Below are 24,938 nucleotides of genomic sequence, written 5' to 3' on the forward strand. Positions count from 1 at the left end.
TTCTGTGTTTCGTCGTCAATAAGAAGATCCAAGGGATACAGTATACCTGAAGTGAAGCATCGGAATCTAAAACCGGTCTCACAGGAAAGTTTCAAAACATAGACAGTAAGAAGAGCCAGTCTTCTAGTACTTGAGTCGGCATTGTGCCTTTTGTATTTGATTCCGATGTAATTTCTGTGTTTCATCGTCAACAAGAAGGTCAGAGAGATACAGTATACCTGAAGTGAAGCATCGGAAACTATAACTAGTGTCACAGGAATAGTTCAAATCATACACAGTAAGAAGAGTCAGTTTTCTTGTACTTAAGGCGGCATTGTGCCTTTTCGATTTAATTCCGATGCAGTTTCTGTGTTTCATCGTCAATAAGAAGGTCCAAGGGATACAGTAAACATATAGTGAAGCATCGGAATCTAAAACTGGTCTCACACTAAATGATGAAATCATAGTCAGTAGGAAGGGTCGGTCTTCTTGTACTTAAGTCAGCATTGTGCCTCTTGTATTTAGCTCTGATGCAATTTCTGTGTTTCATCGTCAATAAGAAGGTCCAAGGGATACAGTAAACATATAGTGAAGCATCGGAATCTAAAACTGGTCTCACAGGAAATGTTCAAAACATAGTCAGTAACAAGAGTCAGATTTCTTGTACTTAAGTCGGCATTGTGCCTTTTGTATTTAAATCCGATGCAATTTCTGTTTTTCATCGTCAATAAGAAGGTCAGAGGGATACAGAAAACCTGAAGTGAATCATCGGAATCTATAACTAGTGTCACAGGAATGGTTAAAACATAGATAGTAAGAGGAATCAGTTTTCATGTGCTTAAGTCGGCATTGTGGCTTTTCTATTTAATTCCGATGCAATTTCTGTGTTTCATCGTCAATAAGAAGGTCCGAGGGATACAGTAAACCTGAAGTGAAGCATCGGAATTCTTGTGTCACAGGAATTGTTCAAAACGTAGACAGTAAGAAGAGCCAGTCTTCTTGTACTTGAGTCGGCATTGTGCCTTTTGTATTTAATTCCGATGCAATTTCTGTGTTTCACCGTCAATAAGAAGGTCAGAGGGATACAGTAAACCTGACGCGAAGCATCGGAATCTATAACTAGCGTCACGGGAACGGGTAAAAACATAGATAGATAGAAGAGTCATTTTTCTTGAACTTAAGACGGCATTGTGCATTTCTATTTCATTCCGACGCAATTTCTGTGTTTCATCGTCAATAAGAATGTCAGAGGGATACAGTAAACCTGATGTGAAGCATCGGAATCTATAACTAGTGTCACAGGAATGGTTCAAAACATAGATAGTAAGAAGAATCAGTTTTCATGTGCTTAAGTCTTCATTGTGCCTTTTCTATATAATTTCGATGCAATTTCTGTGTTTCATCGTCAATAAGAAGGTCAGAGGGATACAGTAAACCTGAAGTGTAGCATCGGAATCTATAACTACTATCACAGGAAAGGTTCAAAACATAGACAGTAAGAAGAGCCAGTCTTCTTGTACTTGAGTCGGCATTGTGCCTTTTGTATTTAATTCCGATACAATTTCTGTGTTTCATCGTCAATAAGAAGGTCAGTGGGATACAGTATACCTGAAGTGAAGCATCGGAATCTATAACTAGTGTCACAGGAATGGTTCAAAACATAGATAGTAGGAAGAGTCAGTTCTCTTGTAGTTAAGTCGGCATTGTGCTTTTGTATTCAATTCCGATGCAATTTCTGTGTTTAATCGTCAATAAGGAGGTCAGAGGGATACAGTAAACCTGAAGTGAAGCATCGGAATCTATAACTAGTGTCGCAGGAATGGTTCAAAACATAGACAGTGAGACGAGTCGGTGTTCTTGTACTTAAGTCGGCATTGTGCCTTGTCTATTTAATTCCGATGCAATTTCTATATTTCGTCGTCAATAAGAAGGTCCAAGGGATACAGTAAACCTGATGTGAAGCATCGGAATCTATAACTAGTGTCACAGGAATGGTTCAAAGCATAGACAGTAAGAAGAGCCAGTCTTCTAGTACTTGAGTCGGCATTGTGCCTTTTGTATTTAATTCCGATGCAATTTCTGTGTATCATCGTCAATAAGAAGGTCAGAAGGATACAGTGAAACCGAAGTGAAGCATCGGAATCTATAACTAGTGTCACAGGAATGGATCAAATCATAGACAGTAAAAAGAGCCAGTCTTCTAGTACTTGATTCGGCATTGTGCATTTTGTATATAGTTCCGATGCAATTTCTGTGTTTCATCGCCAATAAGAAGGTGAGAGGGATACAATAAACGTGAAGTGAAGCATCGGAATCTATAACTAGTGTCACAGAAATAGTTCAAAGAATAGACAGTAAGAAGAATCAGTCTTCTTGTACTTAAGTCTGCATTGTGCCATTTGTATTCAATTCCGATGCAATTTCTGTGTTTCATCGTCAATTAGAAGGTCAGAGGGATACAGTAAACCTGTAGTGAAGCATCGGAATCTGTAACTAGTGTCACAGGAATGGTTCAAAACATAGACAGTAAGAAGAGTCAGTTTTTTTGTACTTAATTCGGCATTGTGCATTTTCTACTTAATTCCGATGCAATTACTGTGTTTCATCGTCAATAAGAAGGTCAGAACGATACAGTAAACCTGAAGTGAAGCATCGGAATCGATAACTAGTGTCACAGGAATGGTTCAAAACGTAGGCAGTAAGAAGAGTCAGATTTCTTGTACTTAAGTCGGCATTGTGCTTTTTCTATTTAATTCCGATGCAATTTCTGTGTTTCGTCTTAAATAGGAAGGTCCAAGGGATACAGTAAACCTGAAATGAAGTATCGGAATCTATAACTAGTGTCACAGGAATGGTTCAAAACATAGACAGTAAGAAGAGTCAGTCTTCTTGTACTTAAGTCGGCATTGTGCCTCTTGTATTTAATTCCGTTGCATTTTCTGTGTTTCATCGTCGCTAAGAAGCTCCAAGGGATACAGTAAACCTGAAGTGAAGCATCGGAATCTATAACTAGTTTCACAGGAATTGTTCAAAACTTAGACAGTAAGAAGAGTAAGTCTTCTTGTACTTAAGTCGGCATTGTGCCTTTTGTATTTAATTCAGAGGCAATTTCTGTGTTTCATCGTCAATAAGAAGGTCCAACTCATACAGTAAACCTGAAGTGAAACATCGGAAACTATAACTAGTGTCACCGGACTGGTTCAAATCATAGACAGTAAGAAGAGTCAGTCTTCTTGTACTTAAGTCGGCATTGTGCCTTTCCTATTTAATTCCGATGCAATTTCTATATTTCGTCGTCAATAAGAAGGTCCAAGGGATACAGTAAACCTGAAGTGAAGCATCGGATTCTATAACTAGTGTCACAGAAATGGTTCAAAACACAGACAGTAAGATGAGTCAGTCTTCCCGTACGTAAGTCGGCATTGTGCCTTTTGTATTTAATTCCGATGCAATTTCTCTGTTTCTTCGACAATAAGAAGGTCCAAGGGATACAGTACACCTGAAGTGAAGCATCGGAATCTATAACTAGTGTCACAGGAATGGTTCAAATCATAGACAGTAAGAAGAGTCAGTCCTCTTGTACTTAGGTCGGCTTTGTGCCTTTTCTATGTAATTCCGATGCAATTTCTGTGTTTCATCATCAAGAAGAAGGTATGAGGGATGCAGTAAACCTGAAGTGTAGCATCGGAATCTATAACTAGTGTCACAGGAATGGTTCAAAGCATAGACAGTAGGAAGAGTCAGTCTTCTTGTACTTAAGTCGGCATTGTGCCTTTTCTATTTAATTCCGATTCAATTTTTGTGTTTAGTCGTCAGTAAGAAGGTTAGAGGGATACAGTAAACCTGAAGTTAAGCATCGGAATCTATAACTAGTGTCACAGGAATGGCTCAAATCATACACAGCAAGAAGAGTCAGTCTTCTTGTACTTAAGTCGGCATTGTGCCCTTTATATTTAATTCCGATGCAATTTCTGTGTTTCATCGTCAATAAGAAGGTCCAAGGGATACAGTTAACCTCAGGTGATGCATCGGAATCTATAACTAGTGTCACAGCAATGGTTCAAAACATAGACAGTAAGAAAAGTCAGTCTTCTTGTACTTAAGTCGGCATTGTGCCTTTTGTATTTAATTCCGATGCTATTTCTGTGTTTCATCGTCGATAAGAAGGTCCAAGGGATACAGTAATCCTGAAGTGAAGCATCGCAATCTATAACTAGTGTCACAGGAATTGCTCAAAACATAGACAGTAAGAAGAGTCAGTCTTCTTGTACTTTAGTCGGCATTGTGCCTTTTGTATTTAATTCCGATGCAAATCCTGTGTTTCATCGTCAATAAGAAGGTCCAAAGGATACAGAAAAACCTGAAGTGAAGCTTCGGAATCTATAACTAGTGTCACAGGAATAGTTCAAAACGTAGGCAGTGAGAAGAGTCAGTCTTCTTGTACTTGAGTCGGCATTGTGCCTTTTGTGTTTAATTCCGATGCACTTTCTGTGTTTCATCGTCGATAAGAAGCTCCAAGGGATACAGTAAACCTGAAGTGAGGCATCGGAATCTATAACTAGTGTCACAGGAGTTGTTCAAAACATAGACAGTAAGAAGAGTAAGTCTTCTTGTACTTAAGTCGGCATTGTGCCTTTTGTATTTAATTCAGAGGCAATTTCTGTGTTTCATCGTCAATAAGAAGCTCCAACTGATACAGTAAACCTGAAGTGAAGCATCGGAATCTATAACTAGTGTCACCGGACTGGTTCAAATCATAGACAGTAAGAAGAGTCAGTCTTCTTGTACTTAAGTCGGCATTGTGCCTTTTCTATTTAATTTCGATGCAATTTCTGTGTTTTATCGTCAATAAGAGGTCAGAGGGATACAGTAGACCTGAAGTGAAGCAACGGAATCTATAACTAGTGTCACAGGTTTGTTTCAAAATATAGACAATAGGAACAGTCAGTCTTCTTGTACTTAAGTAGGCATTGTGCCTTTCCTATTTAATTCCGATGTAATTTCTGCGTTTCGTCGTCAATAAGAAGGTCCAAGGGATGCAGTAAACCTGAAGTGAAGCATCGGAATCTATAACTAGTGTCACAGGAAGAGTTCAAAACTTAGACAGTGGGAACAGTAAGTCCTCTTGTACTTAAGTCGGCATTGTGCATTTGTATTTAATTCCGATGCAATTTCTGTGTTTCATCGTCAATAAGAAGGTGAGAGGGATTTAGTAAACCTGAAGTGAAGCATCGGAATCTATAACTAGTGTCACAGGAATGGTTCAAATCATAGACAGTGAGTAGAGTCGGTGTTCTTGTACTTAAGTCGGCACTGTGCCTTTTCTATATAATTCCGATGCAATTTCTATATTTCGTCGTCAATAAGAAGGTCCAAGGGATACAGTAAACCTGAAGTGAAGCATCGGAATCTATAACTAGTGTCACAGATATGGTTCAAAATACAGACAGTAAGATGAGTCAGTCTTCCTGTACGTAAGTCGGCATTGTGCCTTTTGTATTTAATTCCGATGCAATTTCTGTGTTTCATCATCAATACGAGGGTCCAAGGGATACAGTACACCTGAAGTGAAGCATCGGAATCTATAACTAGTGTCACAGGAATGGTTCAAATCATAGACAGTAAGAAGAGTCAGTCTTCTTGTACTTAAGTCGGCATTGTGCCTTTTCCATTTAATTCCGATGCAATTTCTGTGTTTCATCATCAAGATGAAGGTCTGAGGGATGCAGTAAACCTGAAGTGAATCATCGGAATCTATAACTAGTGTCACAGAAAAGGTTCAAAACATAGACAGTAAGAAGAGTCCGTCTTCTTGTACTTAAAACGACATTGTGCCTTCTGTATTTAATTCCGATGTAATTTCAGTGTTTTATCGTCAATAAGAATGTCAGAGTGATACAGTAAACCTGAAGTGCAGCATCGGAATCTATAACTAGTGTCACAGGAATGGCTCAAATCATACACAGCAAGAAGAGTCAGTCTTCTTGTACTTAAGTCGGCATTGTGCCCTTTATATTTAATTCCGATGCAATTTCTGTGTTTCATCGTCAAAAAGAAGGTCCAAGGGATACAGTAAACCTCAAGTGATGCATCGGAATCTGTAACTAGTGTCAGAGCAATGGTTCAAAACATAGACAGTAAGAAAAGCCAGTCTTCTTGTACTTCAGTCGGCATTGTGCCGATTGTATTTAATTCCGATGCTATTTCTGTGTTTCATCGTCGATAAGAAGGTCCAAGGGATACAGTAATCCTGAAGTGAAGCTTCGCAATCTATAACTAGTGTCACAGGAATTGCTCAAAACATAGACAGTAAGAAGAGTCAGTCTTCTTGTACTTAAGTCGGCATTATGCCTTTTGTATTTAATTCCGATGCAAATCCTGTGTTTCATCGTCAGTAAGAAGGTCTAAAGAATACAGAAAAACCTGAAGTGAAGCTTCGGAATCTATAACTAGTGTCACAGGAATGGTTCAAAACGTAGGCAGTGAGAAGAGTCAGTCTTCTTGTACTTGAGCCGGCATTGTGCCTTTTGTATTTAATTCCGATGCAATTTCTGTGTTTCATCGACGATAAGAAGCTCCAAGGGATACAGTAAACCTGAAGTGAAGCATCGGAATCTATAACTAGTGTCACAGGAGTTGTTCAAAACATAGACAGTAAGAAGAGTAAGTCTTCTTGTACTTAAGTCGGCATTGTGCCTTTTGTATTTAATTCAGAGGCAATTTCTGTGTTTCATCGTCAATAAGAAGCTCCAACTGATACAGTAAACCTGAAGTGAAGCATCGGAATCTATAACTAGTGTCACCGGACTGGTTCAAATCATAGACAGTAAGAAGAGTCAGTCTTCTTGTACTTAAGTCGGCATTGTGCCTTTTCTATTTAATTTCGATGCAATTTCTGTGTTTTATCGTCAATAAGAGGTCAGAGGGATACAGTAGACCTGAAGTGAAGCATCGGAATCTATAACTAGTGTCACAGGTTTGTTTCAAAAGATAGACAATAGGAACAGTCAGTCTTCTTGTACTTAAGTCGGCATTGTGCCTTTCCTATTTAATTCCGATGCAATTTCTGCGTTTCGTCGTCAATAAGAAGGTCCAAGGGATGCAGTAAACCTGAAGTGAAGCATCGGAATCTGTAACTAGTGTCACAGGAATGGTTCAAAACTTAGACTGTGGGAACAGTAAGTCCTCTTGTACTTAAGTCGGCATTGTGCATTTGTATTTAATTCCGATGCAATTTCTGTGTTTCATCGTCAATAAGAAGGTGAGAGGGATACAGTAAACCTGAAGTGAAGCATCGGAATCTATAACTAGTGTCACAGGAATGGTTCAAATCATAGACAGTGAGAAGAGTCGTCGTTCTTGTACTTAAGTCGGCATTGTGCCTTTTCTATTTAATTCCGATGCAATTTCTATATTTCGTCGTCAATAAGATGGTCCAAGGGATACAGTAAACCTGAAGTGAAGCATCGGAATCTATAACTAGTGTCACAGAAATGGTTCAAAACACAGACAGTAAGATGAGTCAGTCTTCCTGTACGTAAGTCGGCATTGTGCCTTTTGTATTTAATTCCGATGCAATTTCTGTGTTTCATCATCAATAAGAAGGTCCAAGAGATACAGTACACCTGAAGTGAAGCATCGGAATCTATAACTAGTGTCACAGGAATGGTTCAAATCATAGACAGTAAGAAGAGTCAGTCTTCTTGTACTTAAGTCGGCATTGTGCCTTTTCCATTTAATTCCGATGCAATTTCTGTGTTTCATCATCTAGAAGAAGGTCTGAGGGATGCAGTAAACCTGAAGTGAAGCATCGGAATCTATAACTAGTGTCACAGAAAAGGTTCAAAACATAGACAGTAGGAAGAGTCCGTCTTCTTGTACTTAAAACGACATTGTGCCTTCTGTATTTAATTCCGATGCAATTTCAGTGTTTCATCGTCAATAAGAATGTCAGAGTGATACAGTAAACCTGAAGTGAAGCATCGAAATCTATAACTAGTGTCACAGGAATGGTTCAAAGCATAGACTGTAGGAAGAGTCAGTCTTCTTGTACTTAAGTGGGCATTGTGCTTTTTCTATTTAATTCCGATGCAATTTTTGTGTTTAGTCGTCAATAAGAAGGTTAGAGGGATACAGTAAACCTCAAGTGCAGCATCGGAATCTATAACTAGTGTCACAGGAATGGCTCAAATCATACACAGCAAGAAGAGTCAGTCTTCTTGTACTTAAGTCGGCATTGTGCCCTTTATATTTAATTCCGATGCAATTTCTGTGTTTCATCTTCAAAACGAAGGTCCAAGGGATACAGTAAACCTCAAGTGATGCATCGGAATCTATAACTAGTGTCACAGCAATGGTTCAAAACATAGACAGTAAGAAAAGCCAATCTTCTTGTACTTCAGTCGGCATTGTGCCTTTTGCATTTAATTCCGATGCTATTTCTGTGTTTCATCGTCGATAAGAAGGTCCAAGGGATACAGTAATCCTGAGGTGAAGCATCGCAATCTATAACTAGTGTCACAGGAATTGCTCAAAACATAGACAGTAAGAAGAGTCAGTCTTCTTGTACTTAAGTCGGCATTGTGCCTTTTGTATTTAATTCCGATGCAAATCCTGTGTTTCATCGTCAATAAGAAGGTCTAAAGGATGCAGAAAAACCTGAAGTGAAGCTTCGGAATCTATAACTAGTGTCACAGGAATAGTTCAAAACGTAGGCAGTGAGAAGAGTCAGTCTTCTTGTACTTGAGTCGGCATTGTGCCTTTTGTATTTAATTCCGATGCAATTTCTGTGTTTCATCGTCGATAAGAAGTTCCAAGGGATACAGTAAACCTGAAGTGAAGCATCGGAATCTATAACTAGTGTCACAGGAGTTGTTCAAAACATAGACAGTAAGAAGAGTAAGTCTTCTTGTACTTAAGTCGGCATTGTGCCTTTTGTATTTAATTCAGAGGCAATTTCTGTGTTTCATCGTCAATAAGAAGCTCCAACTGATACAGTAAACCTGAAGTGAAGCATCGGAATCTATAACTAGTGTCACCGGAGTGGTTCAAATCATAGACAGTAAGAAGAGTCAGTCTTCTTGTACTTAAGTCGGCATTGTGCCTTTTCTATTTAATTTCGATGCAATTTCTGTGTTTTATCGTCAATAAGAGGTCAGAGGGATACAGTAGACCTGAAGTGAAGCATCGGAATCTATAACTAGTGTCACAGGTTTGTTTCAAAATATAGACAATAGGAACAGTCAGTCTTCTAGTACTTAAGTCGGCATTGTGCCTTTCCTATTTAATTCCGATGCAATTTCTGCGTTTCGTCGTCAATAAGAAGGTCCAAGGGGTGCAGTAAACCTGAAGTGAAGCATCGGAATCTATAACTAGTGTCACAGGAATGGTTCAAAACTTAGACTGTGGGAACAGTAAGTCCTCTTGTACTTAAGTCGGCATTGTGCATTTGTATTTAATTCCGATGCAATTTCTGTGTTTCATCGTCAATAAGAAGGTGAGAGGGATACAGTAAACCTGAAGTGAAGCATCGGAATCTATAACTAGTGTCGCAGGAATGGTTCAAAACATAGACAGTGAGACGAGTCGGTGTTCTTGTACTTAAGTCGGCATTGTGCCTTGTCTATTTAATTCCGATGCAATTTCTATATTTCGTCGTCAATAAGAAGGTCCAAGGGATACAGTAAACCTGAAGTGAAGCATCGGAATCTATAACTAGTGTCACAGAAATGGTTCAAAACACAGACAGTAAGATGAGTCAGTCTTCCTGTACGTAAGTCGGCATTGTGCCTTTTGTATTTTTATTCCGATGCAATTTCTGTGTTTCATCATCAATAAGATGGTCAACACCGCCGCAAGCCGGTCCCAAGCCCGGGCCCATCTAAAAACAAGAGGATGGGGAAGTGTGGAGGGGGAGGAGTAACAACCTCACAAAAAAACCAGGGTCCGTCCGGCTCCAGATGGTAGCACCCTGTCATAGGGCCCCTGCCTAGGGTTACTAGGTGAAACCCAGCCAACGGTCTCAATGGCGGAAGAGGAACAATTTCCCAACGGCAGAGAGAGCGGAAGAGCTAACTCCAGGGCTTACTACCTTGGTTTTAATTTCGGATTCGGGGCAACCCGATCCCCCAATTTATTATCCAACAATTACTGCAAAGCATGATGTGAACGTCGTCAAAGATAGACACTACTCCAAGAGGTAGACCGAATGGCAAATCCTCCGTTGTTCGTAGAAACAATGCAAAGGGGTCAAAGGATTTTGGAGGACCCCAACCAACATGTATGCAGCCCTCAACACTGAAATTTAAGAAAGCAACTATGTTTGCAACCCTAAATGTAAACTCTCTAATTAAAGTAGGAAAATTGAAATTATTGACTGAAAAGCTGAACCAGAAAGAAATTTTAATATGTGCATTACAAGAAACAAGGTTTTTAGATGAAACTGCTTTAGATTTTGAAAACTATCGTTTATTTAAAGGAAAACCAGGTAAAATCTTAATGAAACAAATGCCATACCAGGAAACAGCATTTCTGGTACATCACTCAATTTTAGATTCAATTACTAACTTCTACTCGAGTTCTCAGAGACTATCCATTCTTGAGATTAAATGTAAAAACAAAGGATACTCTATAATCAACTGTCATGCACCCATAAACCAGGACAACAAAAATAACCCGGAGAAAGTTGAAGAATTTTGGGAGATACTTGAAATGGAACTGGATAGATGCTCAAAGAAGAACATAAAAATGTTAGTAGGCCATTTTAACGCACAAATAGGAAGGGAGAAAAAATACCATGGAACAGTAGGCCTCTTCCCAGGTCACAAAAGAACTTCAAAAAATGGAGAAAGGCTTATAGAGGTATGTAGGCATTTCAACTTGAAAATAATGACAACACATTTCAAAAAGCTGAGCCGAAAAACTAAAACATGGAGATCACCAAATCCACTTCTCGGAGAATTCCAAATTGACCATGTGGCTATCTCACTTCATTGTCAAGAAGAAATTCAAAACACTAAAGTGCTGAAAAGCCTTGATGTTGATTCAGACCACTATTTGACTACGATTAAATTCAGACCACTCCCATTTCGAAAAGAGAAGAAAACCTTTTACAAAATTCCAAAATATAACACAGAAACTTTAAAAAATGAAGAAATTAAACAACGGTTTCAAAGAGCATTGCACAAAGATAGCGATGGCATATCCACAATAAATAAGGAAGTGGGATGGGAGGAGATCAAAAACGAAATAGTTGAAATAGCAAAAGAAAATTGTCTCGTGAAAAGAGTAAGAAGACATCCATGGTGGGACAATGAATGTGATGAGAACCTGGAGAAGAGACAGAAATTGTGGCAGAAATGGAACTCCACAAAAGATCCTCAAGATCTTGACAATTTTAAAATCCAGAGAAGAGAAACAGCCAAGCTTTTCCGTATTAAAAAAAGAAGACAATTTCAGGATAACCTAGAACAGATTGAGGAAGACTTTAAAAGAAATAATTCTAGAGATTTCTACAAAACTTTTAGAAAACAGCTAACCAAATACCAATCCCCAAATTTATGTTTTAAAGATGAAGAGAACAAGCTAGGTTTGACAAACAAGACTAATTGTGAAATAAAACACATAATACACAGTCTAAAAAACAATAAAGCCCCAGGTGAAGACTCCATAGTACCAGAAATCCTAAAAATAATGGATACCAACCTCCCACAAGTTTTGGAACATATGTTTAAGAAGATCTGGGACGAAGAAAGAATTCCTGAAGACTGGCAGTGTGCCCTGATACACCCACTACACAAAAAGGGGGATAAGATGAATGTTAATAATTATAGAGGGATCTCGCTACTACCAGTAGGATACAAAATTTTGTCAAGGAAATTACTTCAAATCGTGGAGCCAGTTCTGGATAAAAAAATACGTGAATATCAAGCAGGTTTTAGACAAGGTAGATCCTGTGTTGAACAAATATTTAACCTTAAAACACTAATTCGTTACAGAATCTCAAGAGGGCAGAGATTTGCAATAGTATTTGTAGATTTCAAAGAAGCATACTACTCGGTAGATAGAGAAACATTACTGAAAGTATTGGAAGAATTTGGGGTCGATAAGAAAACAATTCAAATTATCAAACAGACGCTAACAAACAGTAAGGCCAAAGTTAAATTTATGGGTGAAATTTCAAGGAAGTTCGAAATTAAAACAGGTGTTAGACAAGGTGATGGTTTATCCCCAATCCTCTTCAACTGCGTACTGGAAAAGATATTGAGAATATGGAAAGAAGAACTCAAAGGCACCAAGAATGACATCAGAATTGGAACAAAAAAAGAAAAAATAGAAGTGGACTGTTTCGCTTTTGCAGACGATCTGGCAATAGTTACAGAAAACGAAGAAATAGCTCAGAACTACCTGGAGAAACTACAAGAAGTTTCGGCCAGAGCTGGACTGCAGATTTCATTTGAAAAAACCGTGTATATGTCTAATCATAGAAATAACAAGAAAAATCTTATTACTAAATACGGCAATATTAAGAGAGTAGAAAAATTTAAGTATTTAGGTGAAATAATTCAAGTGAATGGTTTAGACAAGAGTGCAAACCAGGCGAGAGCAAGGAAAATGGAATTTGCTTTTCAAAAAACCAAAGACATATATAACAAAAAAAACATTTCGATTCAAGCTAAATTAAGACATTATAAAACTGTCATTAGACCAGAATGCCTGTATGCATCGGAGTGCCTAACTCTTAACAAAAAGGGGGAAATAGAAAACATGGAAAAGAAAGAAAGGAAAATTTTGAGAAAAATATTAGGACCGAGAAAGATTGGAGAAGAGTACAAGCTAGAGAGTAATAAGGAAATATACAATACTATTGAGAAAGTGAGAGAGGCAATGCGTAAACGCAGACTAACGTTTTATGGTCACCTGTCGAGGATGGATGGAAACAGACTAACAAGAAAAGTGTTTGAACATAGTAACAGGAACGAAAAAACCAACAATAAATGGATACAGATGGTGAAAAAGGATTTGGCCTATTTTAATGTCACCCGTGAGTCAATCAGGGACAGGGAAAAGTTTAGACAAATAGTGAACGAAATTAAGTGTTTTCCAGAAGAAACGAAACTAAAGAATAATAACAGGAAATGGTCGGAAGAGCGGAGGAGGAACCACTCGAAAATGATGAGGAAATATTGGGAAGAGAGAAAAAAAGATCAAAAAGCCGGGCAAGTGAATTGTTGAACGTGGTCCAAAGATGGCCGAAATCGAAAGAAGAAGAAGAAGAAGGTCCAAGGGATACAGTAAACCTCAAGTGATGCATCGGAATCTATAACTAGTGTCACAGCAATGGTTCAAAGCATAGACAGTAAGAAAAGTCAGTCTTCTTGTACTTAAGTCGGCATTGTGCCTTTTGTATTTAATTCCGATGCTATTTCTGTGTTTCATCGTCGATAAGAAGGTCCAAGGGATACAGTAATCCTGAAGTGAAGCATCGCAATCTATAACTAGTGTCAAAGGAATTGCTCAAAACATAGAGAGTAAGAAGAGTCAGTCTTCTTGTACTTAAGTCGGCATTGTGCCTTTTGTATTTAATTCCGATGCAAATCCTGCGTTTCATCGTCAATAAGAAGGTCCAAAGGATACAGAAAAACCTGAAGTGAAGCTTCGGAATCTATAACTAGTGTCACAGGAATAGTTCAAAACGTAGGCCGTGAGAAGAGTCAGTCTTCTTGTACTTGAGTCGGCATTGTGCCTTTTGTATTTAATTCCGATGCAATTTCTGTGTTTCATCGTCGATAAGAAGCTCCAAGGGATACAGTAAACCTGAAGTGAAGCATCGGAATCTATAACTAGTGTCACAGGAATTGTTCAAAACATAGACAGTAAGAAGAGTAAGTCTTCTTGTACTTAAGTCGGCATTGTGCCTTTTGTATTTAATTCAGAGGCAATTTCTATGTTTCATCGTTAATAAGAAGGTCCAACTGATACAGTAAACCTGAAGTGAAGCATCGGAAACTATAACTAGTGTCACCGGACTGGTTCAAGTCATAGACAGTAAGAAGAGTCAGTCTTCTTGTACTTAAGTCGGCATTTTGCCTTTTGTATTTAATTCCGATGCAATTTCTGTGTTTCATCGTAAATAAGAAGGTCAGAGGGAACAGTAAACCTGAAGTGAAGCATCGGATTCTATAACTAGTGTCACAGGAATGGTTCAAAACTTAGACAGTGAGAACAGTAAGTCCTCTTGTACTGAAGTCAGCATTGTGCATTTGTATTTAATTCCGATGCAATTTCTGTGTTTCATCGTCAATAAGAAGGTGAGAGGGATACAGTAAACCTGAAGTGAAGCATCGGAATCTATAACTAGTGTCACAGGAATGGTTCAAATCATAGACAGTGAGAAGAGTCGGTGTTCTTGTACTTAAGTCGGCATTGTGCCTTTTCTATTTCATTCCGATGCAATTTCTGTGTTTCATCGTCAAAAAGAAGGTCCAAGGGATACAGTAAACCTCAAGTGATGCATCGGAATCTATAACTAGTGTCACAGCAATGGTTCAAAGCATAGACAGTAAGAAAAGTCAGTCTTCTTGTACTTAAGTCGGCATTGTGCCTTTTGTATTTAATTCCGATGCTATTTCTGTGTTTCATCGTCGATAAGAAGGTCCAAGGGATACAGTAATCCTGAAGTGAAGCATCGCAATCTATAACTAGTGTCAAAGGAATTGCTCAAAACATAGAGAGTAAGAAGAGTCAGTCTTCTTGTACTTAAGTCGGCATTGTGCCTTTTGTATTTAATTCCGATGCAAATCCTGTGTTTCATCGTCAATAAGAAGGTCCAAAGGATACAGAAAAACCTGAAGTGAAGCTTCGGAATCTATAACTAGTGTAACAGGAATAGTTCAAAACGTAGGCCGTGAGAAGAGTCAGTCTTCTTGTACTTGAGTCGGCATTGTGCCTTTTGTATTTAATTCCGATGCAATTTCTGTGTTTCATCGTCGATAAGAAGCTCCAAGGGATACAGTAAACCTGAAGTGAAGCATCGGAATCTATAACTAGTGTCACAGGAATTGTTCAAAACATAGACAGTAAGAAGAGTAAGTCTTCTTGTACTTAAGTCGGCATTGTGCCTTTTGTATTTAATTCAGAGGCAATTTCTATGTTTCATCGTTAATAAGAAGGTCCAACTGATACAGTAAACCTGAAGTGAAGCATCGGAAACTATAACTAGTGTCACCGGACTGGTTCAAGTCATAGACAGTAAGAAGAGTCAGTCTTCTTGTACTTAAGTCGGCATTTTGCCTTTTGTATTTAATTCCGATGCAATTTCTGTGTTTCATCGTAAACAAGAAGGTCAGAGGGATACAGTAAACCTGAAGTGAAGCATCGGATTCTATAACTAGTGTCACAGGAATGGTTCAAAACTTAGACAGTGAGAACAGTAAGTCCTCTTGTACTGAAGTCAGCATTGTGCATTTGTATTTAATTCCGATGCAATTTCTGTGTTTCATCGTCAATAAGAAGGTGAGAGGGATACAGTAAACCTGAAGTGAAGCATCGGAATCTATAACTAGTGTCACAGGAATGGTTCAAATCATAGACAGTGAGAAGAGTCGGTGTTCTTGTACTTAAGTCGGCATTGTGCCTTTTCTATTTCATTCCGATGCAATTTCTATGTTTCGTCGTCAATAAGAAGGTCCAAGGTATACAGTAAACCTGAAGTGAAGCATCGGAATCTATAACTAGTGGCACAGAAATGGTTCAAAACACAGACAGTAAGATGAGTCAGTCTTCCTGTACGTAAGTCGGCATTGTGCCTTTTGTATTTAATTCCGATGCAATTTCTGTGTTTCATCATCAATAAGATGGTCAACACCGCCGCAAGCCGGTCCCAAGCCCGGGCCCATCTAAAAACAAGAGGATGGGGAAGTGTGGAGGGGGAGGAGTAACAACCTCGTAAAAAAACCAGGGTCCGTCTGGCTCCAGATGGTAGCACCCTGTCATAGGGCCCCTGCCTAGGGTTACTAGGTGAAACTCAGCCAACGGTCTCAATGGCGGAAGAGGAACAATTTCCCAACGGCAGAGAGAGCGGAAGAGCTAACTCCAGGGCTTACTACCTTGGTTTTAATTTCGGATTCGGGGCAACCCGATCCCCCAATTTATTATCCAACAATTACTGCAAAGCATGATGGGAACGTCGTCAAAGATAGACACTACTCCAAGAGGTAGACCGAATGGCAAATCCTCCGTTGTTCGTAGAAACAATGCAAAGGGGTCAAAGGATTTTGGAGGACCCCAACCAACATGTATCCAGCCCTCAACACTGAAATTTAAGAAAGCAACTATGTTTGCAACCCTAAATGTAAACTCTCTAATTAAAGTAGGAAAATTGAAATTATTGATTGAAAAGCTGAACCAGAAAGAAATTTTAATATGTGCATTACAAGAAACAAGGTTTTTAGATGAAACTGCTTTAGATTTTGAAAACTATCGTTTATTTAAAGGAAAACCAGGTAAAATCTTAATGAAACAAATGCCATACCTGGGAACAGCATTTCTGGTACATCACTCAATTTTAGATTCAGTTACTAACTTCTACTCGAGTTCTGAGAGACTAACCATTCTTGAGATTAAATGTAAAAACAAAGGATACTCTATAATCAACTGTCATGCACCCATAAACCAGGACAACAAAAATAACCCGGAGAAAGTTGAAGAATTTTGGGAGATACTTGAAATGGAACTGGATAGATGCTCAAAGAAGAACATAAAAATGTTAGTAGGCCATTTTAACGCACAAATAGGAAAGGAGAAAAAATACCATGGAACAGTAGGCCTCTTCCCAGGTCACAAAAGAACTTCAAAAAATGGAGAAAGGCTTATAGAGGTATGTAGGCATTTCAACTTGAAAATAATGACAACACATTTCAAAAAGCTGAGCCGAAAAACTAAAACATGGAGATCACCAAATCCACTTCTCGGAGAATTCCAAATTGACCATGTGGCTATCTCACTTCATTGTCAAGAAGAAATTCAAAACACTAAAGTGCTGAAAAGCCTTGATGTTGATTCAGACCACTATTTGACTACGATTAAATTCAGACCACTCCCATTTCGAAAAGAGAAGAAAACCTTTTACAAAATTCCAAAATATAACACAGAAACTTTAAAAAATGGAGAAATTAAACAACGGTTTCAAAGAGCATTGCACAAAGATAGCGATGGCATATCCACAATAAATAAGGAAGTGGGATGGGAGGAGATCAAAAACGAAATAGTTGAAATAGCAAAAGAAAATTGTCTCGTGAAAAGAGTAAGAAGACATCCATGGTGGGACAATGAATGTGATGAGAACCTGGAGAAGAGACAGAAATTGTGGCAGAAATGGAACTCCACAAAAGATCCTCAAGATCTTGACAATTTTAAAATCCAGAGAAGAGAAACAGCCAAGCTTTTCCGTATTGAAAAAAGAAGACAATTTCAGGATAACCTAGAACAGATTGAGGAAGACTTTAAAAGAAATAATTCTAGAGATTTCTACAAAACTTTTAGAAAACAGCTAACCAAATACCAATCCCCAAATTTATGTTTTAAAGATGAAGAGAACAAGCTAGGTTTGACAAACAAGACTAATTGTGAAATATTAGCAAAATATTTCGAGAATCTACTAAATTGTGAACCACCCAAAGATAAAATGAGTTTTGAAAACCACCGAAATACTAATACCGAGTCAAAACCTCCAGACGCTGAAGAAATAAAACACATAATACACAGTCTAAAAAACAATAAAGCCCCAGGTGAAGACTCCATAGTACCAGAAATCCTAAAAATAATGGATACCAACCTCCCACAAGTTTTGGAACATATGTTTAAGAAGATCTGGGACGAAGAAAGAATTCCTGAAGACTGGCAGTGTGCCCTGATACACCCACTACACAAAAAGGGGGATAAGATGAATGTTAACAAATATAGAGGGATCTCGCTACTACCAGTAGGATACAAAATTTTGTCAAGGAAATTACTTCAAATCGTGGAGCCAGTTCTGGATAAAAAAATAGGTGAATATCAAGCAGGTTTTAGACAAGGTAGATCCTGTGTTGAACAAATATTTAACCTTAAAACACTAATTCGTTACAGAATCTCAAGAGGGCAGAGATTTGCAATAGTATTTGTAGATTTCAAAGAAGCATACTACTCGGTAGATAGAGAAACATTACTGAAAGTATCGGAAGAATTTGGGGTCGATAAGAAAACAATTCAAATTATCAAACAGACGCTAACAAACAGTAAGGCCAAAGTTAAATTTATGGGTGAAATTTCAAGGAAGTTCGAAATTAAAACAGGTGTTAGACAAGGTGATGGTTTATCCCCAATCCTCTTCAACTGCGTACTGGAAAAGATATTGAGAATATGGAAAGAAGAACTCAAAGGCACCAAGAATGACATCAGAATTGGAACAAAAAAAGAAAAAATAGAAGTGGACTGTTTAGCTTTTGCAGACGATCTGGCAATAGTTACAGAAAACGAAGAAATAGCTCAGAACTACCTGGAGAAACTACAAGAAGTTTCGGCCAGAGCTGGACTGCAGATTTCATTTGAAAAAACCGTGTATATGTCTAATCATAGAAATAACAAGAAAAATCTTATTACTAAATACGGCAATACTAAGAGAGTAGAAAAATTTAAGTATTTAGGTGAAATAATTCAAGTGAATGGTTTAGACAAGAGTGCAAACCAGGCGAGAGCAAGGAAAATGGAATTTGCTTTTCAAAAAACCAAAGACATATATAACAAAAAAAACATTTCGATTCAAGCTAAATTAAGACATTATAAAACTGTCATTAGACCAGAATGCCTGTATGCATCGGAGTGCCTAACTCTTAACAAAAAGGGGGAAATAGAAAACATGGAAAAGAAAGAAAGGAAAATTTTGAGAAAAATATTAGGACCGAGAAAGATTGGAGAAGAGTACAAGCTAGAGAGTAATAAGGAAATATACAATACTATTGAGAAAGTGAGAGAGGCAATGCGTAAACGCAGACTAACGTTTTATGGTCACCTGTCGAGGATGGATGGAAACAGACTAACAAGAAAAGTGTTTGAACATAGTAACAGGAACGAAAAAACCAACAATAAATGGATACAGATGGTGAAAAAGGATTTGGCCTATTTTAATGTCACCCGTGAGTCAATCAGGGACAGGGAAAAGTTTAGACAAATAGTGAACGAAATTAAGTGTTTTCCAGAAGAAACGAAACTAAAGAATAATAACAGGAAATGGTCGGAAGAGCGGAGGAGGAACCACTCGAAAATGATGAGGAAATATTGGGAAGAGAGAAAAAAAGATCAAAAAGCCGGGCAAGTGAATTGTTGAACGTGGTCCAAAGATGGCCGAAATCGAAAGAAGAAGAAGAAGAAGGTCCAAGGGATACAGTAAACCTCAAGTGATGCATCGGAATCTATAACTAGTGTCACAGCAATGGTTCAAAGCATAGACAGTAAGAAAAGTCAGTCTTCTTGTACTTAAGTCGGCATTGTGCCTTTTGTATTTAATTCCGATGCTATTTCTGTGTTTCATCGTCGATAAGAAGGTCCAAGGGATACAGTAATCCTGAAGTGAAGCATCGCAATCTATAACTAGTGTCAAAGGAATTGCTCAAAACATAGAGAGTAAGAAGAGTCAGTCTTCTTGTACTTAAGTCGGCATTGTGCCTTTTGTATTTAATTCCGATGCAAATCCTGCGTTTCATCGTCAATAAGAAGATCCAAAGGATACAGAAAAACCTGAAGTGAAGCTTCGGAATCTATAACTAGTGTCACAGGAATAGTTCAAAACGTAGGCCGTGAGAAGAGTCAGTCTTCTTGTACTTGAGTCGGCATTGTGCCTTTTGTATTTAATTCCGATGCAATTTCTGTGTTTCATCGTCGATAAGAAGCTCCAAGGGATACAGTAAACCTGAAGTGAAGCATCGGAATCTATAACTAGTGTCACAGGAATTGTTCAAAACATAGACAGTAAGAAGAGTAAGTCTTCTTGTACTTAAGTCGGCATTGTGCCTTTTGTATTTAATTCAGAGGCAATTTCTATGTTTCATCGTTAATAAGAAGGTCCAACTGATACAGTAAACCTGAAGTGAAGCATCGGAAACTATAACTAGTGTCACCGGACTGGTTCAAGTCATAGACAGTAAGAAGAGTCAGTCTTCTTGTACTTAAGTCGGCATTTTGCCTTTGTATTTAATTCCGATGCAATTTCTGTGTTTCATCGTAAATAAGAAGGTCAGAGGGAACAGTAAACCTGAAGTGAAGCATCGGATTCTATAACTAGTGTCACAGGAATGGTTCAAAACTTAGACAGTGAGAACAGTAAGTCCTCTTGTACTGAAGTCAGCATTGTGCATTTGTATTTAATTCCGATGCAATTTCTGTGTTTCATCGTCAATAAGAAGGTGAGAGGGATACAGTAAACCTGAAGTGAAGCATCGGAATCTATAACTAGTGTCACAGGAATGGTTCAAATCATAGACAGTGAGAAGAGTCGGTGTTCTTGTACTTAAGTCGGCATTGTGCCTTTTCTATTTCATTCCGATGCAATTTCTGTGTTTCATCGTCAAAAAGAAGGTCCAAGGGATACAGTAAACCTCAAGTGATGCATCGGAATCTATAACTAGTGTCACAGCAATGGTTCAAAGCATAGACAGTAAGAAAAGTCAGTCTTCTTGTACTTAAGTCGGCATTGTGCCTTTTGTATTTAATTCCGATGCTATTTCTGTGTTTCATCGTCGATAAGAAGGTCCAAGGGATACAGTAATCCTGAAGTGAAGCATCGCAATCTATAACTAGTGTCAAAGGAATTGCTCAAAACATAGAGAGTAAGAAGAGTCAGTCTTCTTGTACTTAAGTCGGCATTGTGCCTTTTGTATTTAATTCCGATGCAAATCCTGTGTTTCATCGTCAATAAGAAGGTCCAAAGGATACAGAAAAACCTGAAGTGAAGCTTCGGAATCTATAACTAGTGTCACAGGAATAGTTCAAAACGTAGGCCGTGAGAAGAGTCAGTCTTCTTGTACTTGAGCCGGCATTGTGCCTTTTGTATTTAATTCCGATGCAATTTCTGTGTTTAATCGTCGATAAGAAGCTCCAAGGGATACAGTAAACCTGAAGTGAAGCATCGGAATCTATAACTAATGTCACAGGAATTGTTCAAAACATAGACAGTAAGAAGAGTAAGTCTTCTTGTACTTAAGTCGGCATTGTGCCTTTTGTATTTAATTCAGAGGCAATTTCTATGTTTCATCGTTAATAAGAAGGTCCAACTGATACAGTAAACCTGAAGTGAAGCATCGGAAACTATAACTAGTGTCACCGGACTGGTTCAAGTCATAGACAGTAAGAAGAGTCAGTCTTCTTGTACTTAAGTCGGCATTTTGCCTTTTGTATTTAATTCCGATGCAATTTCTGTGTTTCATCGTAAATAAGAAGGTCAGAGGGATACAGTAAACCTGAAGTGAAGCATCGGATTCTATAACTAGTGTCACAGGAATGGTTCAAAACTTAGACAGTGAGAACAGTAAGTCCTCTTGTACTGAAGTCAGCATTGTGCATTTGTATTTAATTCCGATGCAATTTCTGTGTTTCATCGTCAATGAGAAGGTGAGAGGGATACAGTAAACCTGAAGTGAAGCATCGGAATCTATAACTAGTGTCACAGGAATGGTTCAAATCATAGACAGTGAGAAGAGTCGGTGTTCTTGTACTTAAGTCGGCATTGTGCCTTTTCTATTTCATTCCGATGCAATTTCTATGTTTCGTCGTCAATAAGAAGGTCCAAGGTATACAGTAAACCTGAAGTGAAGCATCGGAATCTATAACTAGTGTCACAGAAATGGTTCAAAACACAGACAGTAAGATGAGTCAGTCTTCCTGTACGTAAGTCGGCATTGTGCCATTTGTATTTAATTCCGATGCAATTTCTGTGTTTCATCATCAATAAGATGGTCAACACCGCCGCAAGCCGGTCCCAAGCCCGGGCCCATCTAAAAACAAGAGGATGGGGAAGTGTGGAGGGGGAGGAGTAACAACCTCGTAAAAAAACCAGGGTCCGTCTGGCTCCAGATGGTAGCACCCTGTCATAGGGCCCCTGCCTAGGGTTACTAGGTGAAACTCAGCCAACGGTCTCAATGGCGGAAGAGGAACAATTTCCCAACGGCAGAGAGAGCGGAAGAGCTAACTCCAGGGCTTACTACCTTGGTTTTAATTTCGGATTCGGGGCAACCCGATCCCCCAATTTATTATCCAACAATTACTGCAAAGCATGATGGGAACGTCGTCAAAGATAGACACTACTCCAAGAGGTAGACCGAATGGCAAATCCTCCGTTGTTCGTAGAAACAATGCAAAGGGGTCAAAGGATTTTGGAGGACCCCAACCAACATGTATCCAGCCCTCAACACTGAAATTTAAGAAAGCAACTATGTTTGCAACCCTAAATGTAAACTCTCTAATTAAAGTAGGAAAATTGAAATTATTGATTGAAAAGCTGAACCAGAAAGAAATTTTAATATGTGCATTACAAGAAACAAGGTTTTTAGATGAAACTGCTTTAGATTTTGAAAACTATCGTTTATTTAAAGGAAAACCAGGTAAAATCTTAATGAAACAAATGCCATACCTGGGAACAGCATTTCTGGTACATCACTCAATTTTAGATTCAGTTACTAACTTCTACTCGAGTTCTGAGAGACTAACCATTCTTGAGGTTAAATGTAAAAACAAAGGATACTCTATAATCAACTGTCATGCACCCATAAACCAGGACAACAAAAATAACCCGGAGAAAGTTGAAGAATTTTGGGAGATACTTGAAATGGAACTGGATAGATGCTCAAAGAAGAACATAAAAATGTTAGTAGGCCATTTTAACGCACAAATAGGAAGGGAGTAAAAAAAACCATGGAACAGTAGGCCTCTTCCCAGGTCACAAAAGAACTTCAAAAAATGGAGAAAGGCTTATAGAGGTATGTAGGCATTTCAACTTGAAAATAATGACAACACATTTCAAAAAGCTGAGCCGAAAAACTAAAACATGGAGATCACCAAATCCACTTCTCGGAGAATTCCAAATTGACCATGTGGCTATCTCACTTCATTGTCAAGAAGAAATTCAAAACACTAAAGTGCTGAAAAGCCTTGATGTTGATTCAGACCACTATTTGACTACGATTAAATTCAGACCACTCCCATTTCGAAAAGAGAAGAAAACCTTTTACAAAATTCCAAAATATAACACAGAAACTTTAAAAAATGAAGAAATTAAACAACGGTTTCAAAGAGCATTGCACAAAGATAGCGATGGCATATCCACAATAAATAAGGAAGTGGGATGGGAGGAGATCAAAAACGAAATAGTTGAAATAGCAAAAGAAAATTGTCTCGTGAAAAGAGTAAGAAGACATCCATGGTGGGACAATGAATGTGATGAGAACCTGGAGAAGAGACAGAAATTGTGGCAGAAATGGAACTCCACAAAAGATCCTCAAGATCTTGACAATTTTAAAATCCAGAGAAGAGAAACAGCCAAGCTTTTCCGTATTGAAAAAAGAAGACAATTTCAGGATAACCTAGAACAGATTGAGGAAGACTTTAAAAGAAATAATTCTAGAGATTTCTACAAAACTTTTAGAAAACAGCTAACCAAATACCAATCCCCAAATTTATGTTTTAAAGATGAAGAGAACAAGCTAGGTTTGACAAACAAGACTAATTGTGAAATATTAGCAAAATATTTCGAGAATCTACTAAATTGTGAACCACCCAAAGATAAAATGAGTTTTGAAAACCACCGAAATACTAATACCGAGTCAAAACCTCCAGACGCTGAAGAAATAAAACACATAATACACAGTCTAAAAAACAATAAAGCCCCAGGTGAAGACTCCATAGTACCAGAAATCCTAAAAATAATGGATACCAACCTCCCACAAGTTTTGGAACATATGTTTAAGAAGATCTGGGACGAAGAAAGAATTCCTGAAGACTGGCAGTGTGCCCTGATACACCCACTACACAAAAAGGGGGATAAGATGAATGTTAACAAATATAGAGGGATCTCGCTACTACCAGTAGGATACAAAATTTTGTCAAGGAAATTACTTCAAATCGTGGAGCCAGTTCTGGATAAAAAAATAGGTGAATATCAAGCAGGTTTTAGACAAGGTAGATCCTGTGTTGAACAAATATTTAACCTGAAAACACTAATTCGTTACAGAATCTCAAGAGGCCAGAGATTTGCAATAGTATTTGTAGATTTCAAAAAAGCATACGACTCGGTAGATAGAGAAACATTACTGAAAGTATTGGAAGAATTTGGGGTCGATAAGAAAACAATTTAAATTATCAAACAGACGCTAACAAACAGTAAGGCCAAAGTTAAATTTATGGGTGAAATTTCAAGGAAGTTCGAAATTAAAACAGGTGTTAGACAAGGTGGTGGTTTATCCCCAATCCTCTTCAACTGCGTACTGGAAAAGATATTGAGAATATGGAAAGAAGAACTCAAAGGCACCAAGAATGACATCAGAATTGGAACAAAAAAAGAAAAAATAGAAGTGGACTGTTTAGCTTTTGCAGACGATCTGGCAATAGTTACAGAAAACGAAGAAATAGCTCAGAACTACCTGGAGAAACTACAAGAAGTTTCGGACAGAGCTGGACTGCAGATTTCATTTGAAAAAACCGTGTATATGTCTAATCATAGAAATAACAAGAAAAATCTTATTACTAAATACGGCAATATTAAGAGAGTAGAAAAATTTAAGTATTTAGGTGAAATAATTCAAGTGAATGGTTTAGACAAGAGTGCAAACCAGGCGAGAGCAAGGAAAATGGAATTTGCTTTTCAAAAAACCAAAGACATATATAACAAAAAAAACATTTCGATTCAAGCTAAATTAAGACATTATGAAACTGTC

This window comes from Schistocerca americana, unplaced genomic scaffold, assembly GCF_021461395.2.
Source record: "Schistocerca americana isolate TAMUIC-IGC-003095 unplaced genomic scaffold, iqSchAmer2.1 HiC_scaffold_19, whole genome shotgun sequence".
Lineage (NCBI taxonomy): Eukaryota > Metazoa > Arthropoda > Insecta > Orthoptera > Acrididae > Schistocerca > Schistocerca americana.